The 16,462-nt window shown below is 35.5% G+C and overlaps 1 protein-coding gene and 1 long non-coding RNA gene across 6 annotated transcripts in view; one reads left to right on the top strand and one right to left on the bottom strand.

Moving 5' to 3' along the window:
- muc (dihydrolipoamide S-acetyltransferase muc) overlaps positions 1-16,462 on the top strand; it is a 291,233-nt gene that overhangs the window by 72,431 nt on the left and 202,340 nt on the right. The window lies entirely within an intron of this gene.
- On the bottom strand, positions 11,426-14,849 carry LOC149083286 (uncharacterized). Its single transcript, XR_016193241.1, has 2 exons — positions 14,566-14,849; positions 11,426-13,914 (listed from the first exon to the last, which is right to left on the bottom strand). It is a non-coding gene; the product is annotated as an uncharacterized LOC149083286 (long non-coding RNA).

Here is a 16,462-nt window from a genome sequence, read left to right as displayed (position 1 = left end):
GGGCCAGGCATGGTTTCAGAAGGTGTGTAACCATTCCTTCCACAAGAACCAAATTATATCGGAAAAATAGGTCTGTTTAAAACTGGGTGATGCAGCGAACTTACAAGCTAAACCGATCTTCCTGAAGCATCACCCTGAGCCCACGCCTACCCTGGGTTAGAGTTCAGTAAGCTTAATTTTTTTTGGGGGGAGGGGAATTATGCATGACCGTCTCAACATCAGGCAAAGTGATGTTGTGGGGTCCGATACTTAATTGGGAATTAAAGCTCACTTATATTTACATTTAAAAATCATAGTACCCGCAGATCTCATTGTGTACGGATCTCACTACTAACGGATATGAAATCCCAGGTCATGCTCACATGGGCCCATAGGTTAAGATGGGGCTGTGTTGCATTTTGAAAATTGTCACATTTCCCCTTCCCCCATATTTTACTTGAAAGATTTAATTCTTCAGAGCTGTCTTTGGCCACTTTTAATACTTGTCATGGGCAGAGGCACTGACGTGAAGAAAAGATTGTGGGGGGGGGGGTTGAAAGTTTCTGGTCGTCCCGAATATACCAGACTCAATCGTGTACGCAAAAGGGGGCGGGAATTACATTGCATTATTTTTTCCCTAAATTATTGGGGGGGGGGAGGCAGCAGCAGCCCCCTAACAATATCTTTTGTTGGTGGGCCCTCAACCACTAGTTTCCCTGATCAAAATAAATATTTTGTCAAACATGTTTTTATTCTGGAAATTATCTTACGACCCCCCCCCCCCCCCTCCTCCCAGGATCGCAACCCATACTTTGAACCCCTGATATACTGTATTCGTCGTTGCTAATGCTCTCTTGGTAAGTTCCACTGTTCTCTCCCCGACAAGGCACAATACATCCATCATATGGAGTATATATGCACAGGTCTATACATTTATAATATTCCAGGGACATATGTAAATGTTATAAATTTGCAATATATGAACAAAATTTATCAAACTTACCAAATGGTTTGTGATTATGCATATTTACCGGATTTATCATATTTATCGTAACATATACATAGAGCAGGGATGTACATAAATAGAGAGCAGTTGTTGAGAGCGGACCGCAACTAATACTTTGTAAGCTGGGGAAAACACGCATTTTGGCACTTCCCTCGTGTATTGTAAAAAAGAGTAGTTAAAGGGGGAATTTCGTGCCCTCTGAAGTCTAGTGACCGGAACGCTAGACCCGCTTGTTCCCCCTTAATTGTGACACAGGTTGAGGGAGAATAAATTAAAATAGTATAATAATCACTTATTTTTAACAATTACAACTGTCACGTTTGACAAACTGTTATCAAAAAGGATTTTTCTCGGTATATCTAATAATATCTACAAAGAAAGAAGTAAACGAAAAACTAAGATTGTTTAGACAGAGTGCCTGTTATCGTATTATATCAACAGCTTGAAAATTTTTTTACTCTCATTTTATTAATTTTTTTTTTTCATTCGTAGTTTTTCAAAAGTAGTTTCATAACTCTGCAACATGACCACAAGTCACTACTGATACTGCAGTTTGTCATAACTTATTTAACACACCAATTCTAGACGATTATGTAAACATATATATAAGCCTCTCTTGATAATATAAATCTCACCATACACACAACATATTATTTCAGGTTTTTTGAAATAAAACACGTAATTTCATTTCATAGGATTAAAGAATGGTAGCTCTGACTCTAGAATAATGCCATCATCTGAACGATATCAAAAAAAGCGATCTGCAGATTTTGTAGACTGCTTCAAAATGCCGAAAAATTTCATCTTTTTTTTGAAAATAAATCTACATCATCAGAACAGAATCTACAGAACCAATCAACTAACACGGTTGTTTCAATTGTATCTACCCCTGTTGCTTCTAGTTGTCTTCAAACAAGAAGTAATATCTCTGTTTTGCACATGTTATGCAATATTTGCTCCATTTTCTTCTCTAGTATATCATATCATTAATATTGAAGTCAATGGGACTTATAACTCAACTTCCACACTCCTTGTGGCATGGAGCTTATATAGCCATGGTGAATGAATCTAGTTTTTGTTTTGTTCTGCTTGCTACCGATGGTGAATCATGAAAATAGTTTTTTTGTTCCTTTGGATATCAGTATGAAATAAATGTAATAATTTCGATTAATTAATATTATTAATAGAGAGTATTAATTTAAAAAGTTGAATCATTAGCAAAATTTACAGTTATAATTAATTAATGAGTTTAATAATTAATAACTTTATTAGTCAATATTTTAATAATTAATAACTTTATTAGTCAATATTTTAATAATTAATAACTTTATTAGTCAATATTTTAATAACTTATTAATATTTTTATTAAAATTTGAAATTTTCGAATGCTATATCATTTGTACGAACACACTGGAACTTATTCTGCTTCGAGTGCCCTTTTTTCCTAGTGCCCCACCAGTCCAAATTTCTTATAAAATGGCATGGTTCACGGATCATGATTGCGGAAACTTTATAAGTCAGTAATACAATAAGCTAGTTACCCATTGTTCCTATGGTACTTTCGCAAGTTCAGCTTGGTACTTGAAGTACTGTAAGTACAGACTTAAATCTCTGTCATCCGCATCGAACTTCTGTATCATCTTCGTCAAATCGCATGATACGATGCAGTGACTTTCGGTGCCGTCATCAATATTTCGCGACGCCACTCATTATCCGAAGATGCTTCAATTCGAACTGTCACTGCTCGAGGAGTCCTCTTCATAATTCTTCGACTTGACGATTGTAGCATATTGTTATGCTACATTCCCGTGATTCAAGGATCCAAACAATTCAACAGATAATAAGTAAACTAGGCAAGTTCCAGATCAAAACATTTATTGCTACAATGTACTTAGAATAGGTTGCACGTTACAGTTCAAATGAATAAATGTTAATTCTGAAATCGACAACACTGATTCGCAAAACGACAAAAATAAGTCTCACCCAAATACAGTCGAGGATCAGTTCCTATCAGTGTAACATCGTTGAACAACTCGTTTGTCTGTCCTTCATCGAGAACGAAGGGTCCCTTTTTTTCAGGTGAGGCGGACGATGTTGACCATTAGAGGAAATTCACCTCTGGAACCTATAGGAGTCGGAGCACCATTTGAAAGTTGCACCACTTGTAGAACTCGCAGAATCCACACCAATCGGCGAAACATGCTGTCGACCATCGGCACTACGTTGAAGACATAAGTGCAGGTTGCCTTATGATTGTAGGATCACCCGACCCTTTTCAAGGAATCTCATTCTATCTGACTAAGGGCCATTCAAGTATTACGTCATCATCAATGGGGGGATGGGGGGGGGGAAAGAGAGGGTTTCCAGTTTGCTGACTTTTGATGACAAGGGGAGAGGGGGGTTTGGAAAATGCTTACGTCATCAACCACCCTTTATGAAAATATAAAATATTTTTAATAGCATCTTACTCGATGCACCAAAAACCAGAAAAATGTTTCGATGGTTTGTGGCCACTCAGGGCTGATCTTACACCAAGTGGCGCCCGGTGCAAAAACAGTAGTCAGTGTCCCCCCCCCCCCCCATTCGCGAATCGTGTCTGAGGAGGTAATTTTTGCTAGTCCCGTAAAATACGGGACAGATTTATTCTACCATATCAGACTCTTGGTGTGGTGATCGTGCCCATCAACCCCCCCCCCCCCCCCACCTCTTGGTTGGATATAAACCAGCTGAGGGACCGCGATGCATATGTGAGTCAAAACTCTAGTGTACCAAAAGGGGCAGCAACTCACATATGCGTTCATCAAAAATGGTTTCGAAAGTGCCAGGAACGCACATCTGCATCGGAGAAAACCAGTTCCTTCCCCCCCCATATCTTTTGTATTGCACCGGACACTAATACTGCCATGTCATACGCCCCTTTCCTTTCTCCATTTTTAATCTTTCAGACTGCCCCTCACTTGAAGATCTCTAAAATTAAAGGACACTGTTAAAGAAGAGTTGTGGGACACATGTACCTTCCTGCACATTGATAACATAAACACTCATACATAGACGAACAGAAATGGACAATTGAGTGTGTTGTTTGACATCGGTTTTCTTCGAGGATTATCAGGAAGACTACTTTGGGTTGGGGAGGTATTAGGAACTCAGCAGTGAAATAGAAGCATTCTTAGATATCAGATAATTCCCGTCAACAAAGGGAAACAGATTTTCTTGTAAAAGGCGTTGATAGACTGTAGCATATTTTATTCTGTCAATTTATCAGTGTCGCCAATTTTTATTAAACGTTGTGTTTATCATAGAAATTTTATGCAACCATTCAATAATTGTGTGTTGCGATTGAAAATTAAATACCTATAGAAGAGCAATAAAATCATGAGCGGAAACAGGGGGGACTGGTCGCCTCTACCAAGTAGCGTACGCAGGATCAACTTTCGGGAGAGGCATAAAAGAATTCGAGGGGGGGGGGCACAAAAATTTTCTTCCTGAGAAATTCTGAGTTACTGCCCTTCAAAAAGCATTTATATTAACAGAAATTGATAAATATAACATATAAAGAGTATTTTCTTTTGATATTTCAATTTTTTTACATAAATCTGTTGAAACTTTCATAGGCGGCCAACCCTATTCTCTGGCCAACTTATCTTTGCGGCAAGTTTTTCTCGGAAAGGGAAATAGGCTCCATAGACATAATACAAAAATAACCCCTATTTCGTGGCCACCTATGCGATCAGCAGCCAACCTGTCGTCTTAGAGGAGTTTCACTGTATAATTTCTTTTTTCTAATTTTTAATGGGCTTGGGGGGGGGGTCAGTGCACGGGCCCAGCCTACCTGCCCCTACCGCCCTCCGTTTCCCCAAAAATAAATCTGTATTATCATAGGCGGGGAGTGGAGGAGGAAAATCCACCCACCCCCCTCGTTCGAAGCGCCTGCATCCGCTTATGAATGAAATACAGTGTGAATCCCCTCTCTTGCTGACACCCTGCGGAACAAAACAACTTGTCCGTAAAAGAGGAGCGACCGTAAAGAAGGAGTTTTTCGTTTGCGATTGAGAAATTACTTTTTGAAAACAAAATTCATCATTTGAACCATCGGTGACAAAGGGTCCATAGGTGGATCCTTTGATCTCAGATTTATTTTTCTTGTAATCTTGCACATAGTCATGAGCAGAGATTCGGAAGTTCACGGGGGGGGGGGGGGGGTTCAACATAATTTTTAGGACTTTATTCAGGTTTATTAGCTTTGCTTTGAGATAAGTAGACCATTTTTCAAATACAGATAAATACCCTGTATTACCTGTACAAAATACATTCCTATTCATTGTTCTTCCACAGCAAGTTGGAATTCTTTTTTTTCCCCCTCCTTTTATTGTTAGCTAAAATTGTTTCTTTCCTATGTCAAAAACGGTTATTCAGTTGCCTATAATCAATTGACTGCTTCATCACCTTCATTTTCACTTGCGACAATATTGAAACAAGGTAAAAAAAGTGAGCGACAGAGAAGAGCTTTTATCAAGCTCAGAAAATGAATCATCTAAAAAAATCATCCGTTTCTTAGTCGGAAGAGGAACACATAAATGATGTAATATGGGCTGGTGCAAACTTCATGCAAGAAATCTTCGAGAAATATGTGAGAATATTATTAATATTGCAAATGTGCCGCTAGTTCTCAATACCTTGCAATGCGGAACATTTTTCTTTATTTTTATGGGCACTTTTTCTCATTTTTTTTATTTTTCTACTATTGGTTCAATTCACAAATTTAATAATTGCTACTTCAGGAGTCTTGCTTATATTCATTATAATTTTCAAGTACTTTGTTTATCCCACATCTGTATGTTAGAGAAAATACTTCATTAAAAAGCTATCAAAATTCATTTTGTGAATGGTATGAACTCATGTGTATATGTTGCAGTAAATATGAAAAATCAGTGATTACCCATAATCGCCAGTTATTAAACGTAATCACCAATTGTGTCGGTATAAAGTAAATTAATTTTCCGACATTTATCACTTTTATCAGTGATTATGCATAATTCCCAAATGTAGTTGATAAATAATATAAATATAGAACAAATCATGCAGAAATATCCCCGAATTCAACCACTCATCAGTTTTTATCGCACTTGATGGGATGAATTAAATTAAATGAAAATAATGTTATAATGATAAAAACATATAAATTATTATCAATCTTGTAATGTTAGCTATCGTTAGAATGTTACCTTTAGAATGTTGGAATTACCTTTTGGGTGAGACAATATACTAGGGAAAACAACGTGAGCATACCAAAAATTAGAAGAGAACAACAGCTAGATGCGTTTCGGAACTGTATGAAGTTCCTCCTTCAGTAGCAGAGACAAATAGTGGAAAGACAAAATTTACTTATTTTTTTACTTTTTTTAGCCGTAACACAAATCCAACAGAATGATCAACTTTAGAAGCCTTATATTTGAATCTGAAAGCGCCTATTAAATACCAATACAAATGCCTATAAAAAAAGTTTGTACACACCTATACAAAGAAAATGTTCGATTTTCATTATTTGTGAAATTAGTGGAACAGCAAATATAAGGTATATTTATCATTTAGATGGATTGTATTACCCATTTCTGAAGCCGATGCGATAAGAACCCCTAAAATAGATTGATGATCTAAAAAAAATCAAGCTTTTAAAAGTATGTGTCCGAAACTTTCTTAACTGCCAAAGGGGTTTGTTCGGTCAGAGACTGCATTATAGGAGCTAATTGTGGATCTGTCTTTTGCAATTCTCAAATACGCTTTTGCCACTGCTCCTTTGTATCTACGGCGATTATATGCGCTACTTGTCGAGAAAGAGCATCCGCTACCAGATTTTGACTTCCCGCTTTATGGGTAACATCAAAGCTGTATTCACCAAGACTCAGAGCCCACCGGGCTAATCGGGGGTTACCAGTCTTCAAAGACAAAGGGTATTTCAATGGTTTGTGGTCTGATTCCACCGTGAAGTGTCTGCCTATAAGGTATGAGCGGAAATAATTGATACCCTCCATGATTGCTAATAGATCCAATTCAATAGCCGGGTAATTTTTCTCTGGAGGTTTCAGTTTCCTTGACATAAATGCTATTGGTCTAGGACCTTCTTCGTGTATTTGATATAAATATTCAGAAATGACTATTTTAGAAACATCTCATCCGAGATAAAAGTGTTCATCAAATTTTGGATATGCTAAAACGGGAGGACTGATTAGCGCAGCTTTTAAATGCTGTAAGGCATTCTGCTCAACTTCAGTCCATCGGAAGTTTTAGGGGCTGGGAAATCAACAATGGCTTTCACATTATCGTCATATGGTTGAATGCCCTGTGACCCAATAATATGGCCCAAATACTAGTATCTCGGCACAAAAGAACTCGCATTTCTGAGGTGCTAATTGTAAATTATATTTGCGCAACATTTCAAAAACCTTGTGGAGTTGAGTAAGAGCTCTTCAGCAGTTTTTGATGCTATAAGCACGCAGTCGATAAAACAAAATATTTTATCATCATGGAGTTCGGAAATTTCATCAGCGATTCGCTGAAATGCTGAAGGGACAGTTTTTAATCCCATCGGCACAGTGTTAAATTGGAAAACACCCTCTTCGTTCCAAAACGCTAACTTTGGTCTATCTTCTGGTGCAACATCTAGTTGATAATATGAAGACGTCAGGTCTAAACTACTAAAAATTTGTGCACCATCGAGTTGTGCTAATATGTCTTGAAGTAATGGTAGAGCATAACTATCATTTTCAATTGCCATATTTGTGCGTCGCAAATCCACACACATCCTATATCCATCTTGTTTTTTTTCACCATCAAAGTCGGAGCTGGGCAAGAGCTTACGCATTTCGATATAATATCTGCTTCTAACATTTCATTTATTTGACGTTTTAGTTCCCCTCTGAGGGCATAAGGTGTACGATATTTTGGTGATGGCTGAATAGGTTGACCGTTCCAAGGAATTTTGTGGGTTGCTAAAGATGTGCGACCCAACTTCGTAATGTCTCGGCAAAAATATCACTATATTGCTTAAGAAGTGCTTCTAACTGAACGCTAAGCTCCCCAGGCACATAGCCTAAATTGAAATCTTTTCCAGATAAGTGGGGGTAAATTCTTGTTTGTCAAGGGCACTGGTTCTTCCAAACAATTTTTATCCTCATCAAAAGCTTGAGCAGTTCCTAATTTCATACTTTTATTTAAGTGAAGGGGTACCTCAGACATATTAGAAATTAACACATTAACTTTTCCTTGGTCATCTACTGTGCCTACCGAATGGGCAATTCTATCACTATTTTGTTGTTCTACCGACTGGGAACTCTGTCGTGGCTACTGAAATGACCTTTTGTGTACGAGCAGGAACTCCCAATTTCTTTGTCAACGTTAATGTTTTGACAACTTCTTTCCGATCCAACAATGTAGCCATAACATTTTTATTACATAGTATACCTTTCTCCGAATCTAACGAAAATTTGCCATTCTTTAAAAAATCATAACCTAAAATTGCTTCGTACTCGTTACTTTAACTATTTTCAGCGACATATACCTTTTGATTAACGCTAAAGTTATTCAAACAGATCGGTACAATATAGCATGCCTTATAATTAAGGGTTTTCCCCGTAACACCCTTTATTTGAATATCATTATTATCTATCTTTACGCCTTCTTTACCCTTAAGTAATTTATTCATAAGAGTACTTGTAATCAGAGAAATAGAGGCACCCGAGTCACACAATGCTGAAAACGTTTCATCATAAGCATTTACTTTTATAATAGGAAGGGAAAAAACCTGTACATTTGAAGACGTTGCGTGACAAGTCGGAACTGAACGGCGAGCTACTGGATTTTCCCCACTTGATTGTCAATTGTTTGTCTGAGGTCCCAGCTGCTCTCAGCATCTGGGGCTGATACTCAAGATACCAATTAATACCACTCAATTGTTCAACCCTTGTCCTCAGGTCGGAGTAAAAGATTATTTATTTACAACTATAACCAATAATGTACATATGAGGATGTTTTTATAAATCTTATAAATCAGTTACTTATAATCAGGATACTTATAAATCAGTACATATTTTTTATGCTACTACTTCTTGAGTGAGAGAGGAATGGAGAAAGCAATAGGTCAAGACTTACCCCAGGCTTTCGTCATCTTCCGCTCCTTTCACTTCTCCCCAAAAACCGGACAACCACCTCTCATCAAGACCCAGTTCGTTCTGCCTCTTTCAACCACCTTCTCTCGTCCAATTTCTTCCTGTTCCCTCTCATTGGTTCCGTCTCCTAAACGTCGCACCCCATCCCCTTTGGGTCCCAGTCTAGCATCCCCTACTGGAATCTCGCTGCTGCCCCGATGTCTACATACCAATGATAAAATCCATCTGCCACTCCTTCTCAAGATACCACTGCCCAAAGGGCAGGGTCATTTCTGAGAATCTGCAAAAGGCATTGAAAGTAACACCTGTGCATATAGGTGCCTCACCTATTTCTATACATGATATCTGAATAAAAGTCAGACCCAATTCCCAGACTGTCTAGTGTCGTAAATAAAATTATATTCTAAAAGGCTTCATTAATATTTAATGATTAGGGTGAATTAAATATTAATAATTCTTCAAATTAATGCAACAAGTTAGTGAGTAGCTTGTTACACCCTTGTGCATCAAACAAATAATTTATTTCTCAAAACAAGTTCAATACAAAGATTTAGGGGAAAGTGCCCGAAACCTATCCCCTGCCATAAACCCTCTAATTTGCATGTACAGAGCTGCTATCTTGCGAAAGTGCTAGAAAACTCTTCAGACCTATTCAGTTGACTACTTGCAGTGATACAGTTGCTTTGCTTTCTTCATTCACTCTCTAATTTTTCAAAAATAGTTTTTGTTATAACTTGCTAGGGGCCATTCAAGTATTACGTAAGCAGATTTTTAGCTATTTTTGCCCCCCCCCCCCCCCGTCATCAAAAGTCAGCAAATCCGAATCCCCCCCCCCCATGCAGACGTAATACTTGAATGACCCCTTACAGTGTGAAACATTAGGGGAGATAGACTTGGAAGTCTGGGGGGCAAGGTCATTATTGCTGGGGTGGGGGCACAATGATGATGATGGCAATTCATATATGGGTCATTCCCAAAAAAAGTGTTCAAACTGTTTCCGAGACTATATATAGTTTTTATAGTTATATATTTTTAATCCGTCCCGAATTTTTTTTTTTTTAATGTAGTGGTTTTTCCTATTTTTTAGTCAAACTTTTCTTGAATTTGTTATTTAATCAGGAACGTTGATACAGGTAATTTTCAACGGATTGATTGAATGCAATATTATCATATAGAAGTTCCGAAAAGAAGTCCCCCCCCCCCCAATAGGTATTTATAGGCGTTTTGGTTATGGTATTACCATCGAAATTCAACTTTCATTCACTCAAAAACTAGAGCCGATCTGATAAAACCAATGTCAGATTCAGAATCAGTGCTCCAAAAACCAATACCTTCTAGAGCAGAAGGCCTGACCCCGAGATTCGTGACGTCATCGAATTCCGTCCTAGAATCGTCTTCCCTGTAAGATCGTTTTCCAGCAGCACCACACACTGTAGCGCCGTTATATATATTTTTTTTTTGACCCACCCCGCTGTAATAGATATTTTTTTCTTATAAAAAAAAGGTTGAATTACCTAAGAATTTAGCACTCGAATGGACGAGTTTATACTTATAATTCAACATTATTTTCAAGTATCAATTAGAGCCAGAGTTTTTACGAAAACTTGACAATATTTGAATTACCATTTGACATCAAAATTTCCCCAAGAGAATTTTTCGGAATTTCATTTCTGTTGATTTTAACCAAAAAAATATCCATTGAATACCAAAATTCAAGTATATGTAAAATATCCTTTATTTTTCATTAAGATAGACATATGCAATATTCACTATATATTTTGTCATTTAAAAAATATATACAGTATATACAAACTTTTCACGTAATGTGTATTTTATTGAAAGGAAGAAAAAAGAACGAATGAACAAATATGCTTTGCTCCTTCCAGAAAATTTCAATGAAAACTATGGATTAGATATAGATTGTATGATTCTCATTCGTACACAAATTCATAACATTCAAGTAGTAAAAATCCATTTCAAAAATAGTTTTTTTCTTCAATATATGTCACCAGTTTCTTCTTTGCATAAAATTGTTTTATTATTTATAACTTCTCTTAAACATTCATTTTTATTCGAAGATTCTTTAGAAATAAGCCAGAAAAAAAACAAACCAAGAATACGTAGATTAATTTTGAGGTTTGTTATGAAGCAAAGTGTGATCTATGTTCAAGATTATAAATAACATCAGGTTCATATTTTATTTAGGCTGGGGAGAAAAAATTCTATCCAATGTTTTTCACTACACACATGGAATTACACAAGAAATAAAACTTGCTAGAATTGAAAAACAATCTTTAATTGAACATTTGCATTAAACATGAATTCAACATCATTTTTCAGTTTCTCAGTCACAACGTCATTATATAGAACATAACTAACAACTACAGGAGTTGACACGACAAACCCCTTTAACCAAATTTCGTATGATTATGAAACTTCCATCTTCACACATAACACATAACCATCACACATAAACACATTTCTTTTTCAGTACTTAAATGCTCAGAGTGGAAAGAGTATCTAAGTTTTTTCATGAAAGCATGTGAGCAATATATATATATTCAGAACTTGATGGCAATTTTCTGTGAACGACTAAAATCATAACCACCATCATTTATGTATAACTTTTTTTTAAAAAAAAAAGGGAGGTGTAAAATGTACCAGTAATGAGACACTTATTTCAAAGATTTAAAAATAAAAAATGAATTTAAAGGTGAATTTGAAATTTTGAGCTGATAATGATGGATAAATGTTTGACTGATATTGAAAAGTAATTGAGTAAATATTATTTCAAGTTTCGGAGCTAATTAATTAAATGTTAAGTGGCCCATTACTTATACATTTACCGAACTTGATCAAAACAATCAAGTTTCCTCTTTGCACATTTTTCATTCCTAATTTTCCCTTTTTTCTTTGTCACCAAATCATTTTTATTCATACACAGATTTTTGAGTAAAATATTAGATGAAATCCATAAAAAATTTTTGAGCAATATCAGCTTCCCTGTGACAACTACAACATTCATATACATTTCCTAAAATTTCAAACTCTTCCAAGGTGGTAAAAGCTGTGTTTACAAGAACTTCTCTATGCTTACTCTGATTATTATATATCATTTATTACTATATATGATATGATTATTACTATGATTATCTGATTACTGTGATTACTTTGATAAATTCAGCAGTATCAGTAAAATGAGGGATATTTCTGTCTGGACCCAATATATTTAAAGCCTCGCAAACAAACTAATTGAAGACTGAGTACAAGTTTGATGTTTGTCTCTCTAAATTAAAAGGTCTGAGATTTTCATGTTAGCCCTCTTGCATATGAGACAACATTTGCAGAGTCTGTCATACAGTTGTTTCACTGATGCAAAAGATGCTGTACAAAAATTGTCAACTGAAACATCAAAGTTCAGGTAAAAATAGCACTTGCCATCATTTCTTTGATTCAACCAGTTATTTCTGATATTTTTTAACAAATACACACTATAACAAAAAATAGTGGTCTCGATGGACACCGAGGCTGGGGATACATATATAAATTCTTATGTGGCTTTGTGAACAAGCTCATTGCTTTTCTATTGATAGCATTGTTATCAGTGACAACACCAATAACTGTGAAACCAATATTTTCTAAACCTAAAATAACTTAAGATAACATTACGTAACAATACGTGATTTATCTTGAACACAGGTAAAATATGCACAACTTCTTTAAAAGGGGACATTAGGCTGGAAACTATAAACACAAAAGCACTCTTCGCAGCTTCTTCTGTGTTGAAGGCCATGCCAACAACAGAACCTCCCTTATAATCAAAATAAGGTTTTATGTAAATTTCGTCAACAAGAAAAATAACTTTATCTGCATCAGAAATATATTTTGCTCTGACTTTTATGTACATCAAGAAATTTTGACTCACCTCCTCGGTTGGTGAAACTGGTAGTCGCTGACTAATTTTCCTCAAAGTTGATGGATGAGGCAGTATTATTTTATTGCTAGATCTTATAAATTTGTACACTTGTGGCGAAATTGAATGTAACAGAGTAGCAAATATATGATGTCATTAGAGTATTTAAAGTTGTTTTTTGCACAACGACTAATCTTAATTTGTTCCTCTATAAAATTTATCAGTAATTCATTTTCACCAGTCTTCAAAGAAGACAGAGCATCATTGAAGAAATCGATTTTAGAGGAATTTTTTCCTCACACATAGGATTCATACTTTTAAGTGTGTCTAATATATCAATTAAGTCATTGAAATTTGTGAACTTATATGGGAGGGTAAATTTTGTAATTCTTTTCAATGCAATACTTTTTAGATAAACAGAAACATTAAGATTACTTACAACCACTGAATGCGAAATCTGTGGGTATGGTTGTATATCCAAATGATAAACACAAAATTTTTCACTGATTCGACACTTCATAAAAATTGTCAAGACCAAATGTTTCAACACATCACTGTAGATCTTCCATACTGCTGATTTGTCTCTGCTGAGAAAATGTTGCTGCATCAGTCACACTTTCCTCAAGGGCCGTTTTTAAGCGTTCATTCTTTCAGTGTTTTTTGTAGTTTGGAGATAACCTTCCTTTAATAGGAAGTGTCATAGAAGTTGATGGATATCCTTCGAAGAGTCACGGCACAGCGTTCTTTCTTCTCTTAATTATCAACGGAGCTGTTAAAGTATTACCACTGTTACTGTCAAAAGCTGAAGATTCTGTTAACAAATCCATGGCCAGAAAATGCAGTTCACATACCTAGACATAAAATAAGCATAATCAGACTGATGGCTATTGGTAATAACATGAAATTAATTTAGTCTCTGACCATTACTTGTTCTCCATAAGAGATGGGACAAATAATCTGCTGCTAAATTATATATAATATACTATTATTATAACTAGTTAAATACTAGTTCATAAATTATATGGTGCATTACTAGTTAGGAGTAAATAATGATTTACATTTCCTTGATTGGATATGAAATTGTAATTAATTAAAAACAAAAATCATTTGGTAATATTAATGTACTATGATGTATCATTGTCAAATTTTGTCAGTATCATGGCAATATCTCCCAATTACCAGTTTTACAATATCTATTGAAATAAAAAAATTCCATACTTAAAATTCAATATTTAAAATTACCAATAATTTCATTTCTTAATTAAAAACACTAATTTCATTTACAATTGTGATGAATTTTAAGGAAATTAATATTCGGCCACGAAATATTTGCTATCTGGCCAAAACATTATCTGAATATTTGGTACTCGGTTATTCCGCCGAATCACTATTTGTCCCATCTCTTCTTAATATCGGAGTTGATTTTTTTGCATTCCGTTGTTTTTTTCTTTAATTTTTCTTAAAGAATAAAACAATATAATGTTTACGAAATGAGCACTTACACTACTGCGATCATTCGGTACGAAGTCCTTTCTTTGGATGGAATTCAACCACTTCTTCTTCAGATCTTCACATTTCGGAAAATAAAATACAGATACTTTTGGGTCAGACATATTTCTATAAAAAAATATCTAATCGACGACCACGTGCCTTCGTTAATGGCGATTTCTTGGGAGAAGCAGAGCGTGGATCGGGGGAGAATGCCGAGAAGAAGAAATTCTCTTTCTCGTTTAAGCCGGAGTGTGGTGACGTCACAGCATCGAAAATATCTCGGGCGAAGGCCTTCTCTCTAGAAGGTATTGCAAAAACACCCTAAAATCATGGAAATATCCTTGAGTTGAATAGTGTGAATCAACAGAAAAATTCGAAACCAAAAATTATTTTGAATGCGTCAATTCGTAATGTAATAAGTTTGATTAAATGTTTCTGATTGAATCATTATTTTACTGTTTCCACTAAGTCGCATCCTAGTCAAGCTACCATTTTTACATCCCTCGAAGCTTTTTACAAGTAACAGTTTCGATGAAAATTTAAAAAAAAAACCAAAATTAAATACTGTCGTTTTATTGATAAACATTGTAATCTGATTAAAACAACGTAAAATAATGATCTCGCAGTAAACACGTACGCACTGTATGCACTTTCCTTCAGAAAATAAGACTTATAGTGAATGTAAAAAAATTTCACATTTTGGCAAAAAGTATTGATTTGGTTAAAAAAAAATTTCAAGTAGATCTCTCAGAAAAATGGAAAACCCTTTTCTGTATTAGTTTTTTACAAGGAATCGTGTGTAATTATTGGGCGGTCAACAGTTACCACCCTGTATATATTAACTAATTATTATACATAATATAACTAATAAATATAAGCAACTAAAATAAATGTGTACATAATAACTGGAGGGGGGAAGGAATTGGGATACCTTTGATGAAAATCCAAAATTTGTGTTTCAATTTTTTTTTTTGGCCTAGGAAAATTTGGCCGATTTTTTTTTTGGCCTTTCCTAGGCCACTTGCAGCACGATTAGGTATGGATTTGAGTTACTAACAAAATACTTTAATTTAGTAATATAACTGGGTTTAGTTTTTTTTTACATTCATTGCTAAGTATTCTATTGGTACAAAAAAGAGCTTCAAAGACACCCATAGACAATGAGGAATTAACATGTGTAACTAATTTAAAACAAATGTAATTAAGTTAAGCAAATTATATGCGGTATTTACTAATAAATCAGTCTATAATTTCTGATTGATTTTTCATTTCAGAAAACCTTAGCTCCAATAATAAATTTAAAGCATATTATTCTGATCATCATCTTCCGATTCATATAAATCCTTTTTGAGCAATTTCCAGCTAGAATGATTTTCTTCCCCCATGGTCCACAACTGTGGTCTACCACCATTCAACTTCCACATACAGTATTTCACATCTTAATATGGGAACTATGTCAGATTTGTATTGTCCTTGCAATTTTTAAAAAATAATCTTTTTCGCACTTTCATCTCGAATTTTGCGACCCTCCAGAGTTAACAAACATTCCATCCCCTCCTTTTTTTTGGATCAAGAATTTTTTTTCGCTCTTTCATCTTGGATGTAGCGCCCCTCCCGGAGCGGCACCCCGTGTGAGTCACGTATCCCAAGAGCCGCTTCTACGTCGTGGCAACGGAATTTTTTTTCAAAGGATAGCCAACTGAAAGTTGGAAAACTTCAGAAAATCGTATTTAGTCTGCGCATTAGCGGGTCCGAAACCTGGATTTTCGTGACGTGAAACTCACGACCGCATAGCGGCTTGTGCTTGATGACACTGGATATTTATAATAGAGTTTTTACAGATTTCATTTTCTTTTGCTCCAATGATCTCGGAAAAATTGTATTACGATTCGAAAGGACGATTCTTCA

This window comes from Pholcus phalangioides, unplaced genomic scaffold, assembly GCF_987345545.1.
Source record: "Pholcus phalangioides strain wild (caught in Gottingen) unplaced genomic scaffold, Ppha-v1.0 ptg000009l_1, whole genome shotgun sequence".
NCBI lineage: Eukaryota > Metazoa > Arthropoda > Arachnida > Araneae > Pholcidae > Pholcus > Pholcus phalangioides.
This window is presented reverse-complemented; position numbering and strand designations above follow the sequence as displayed.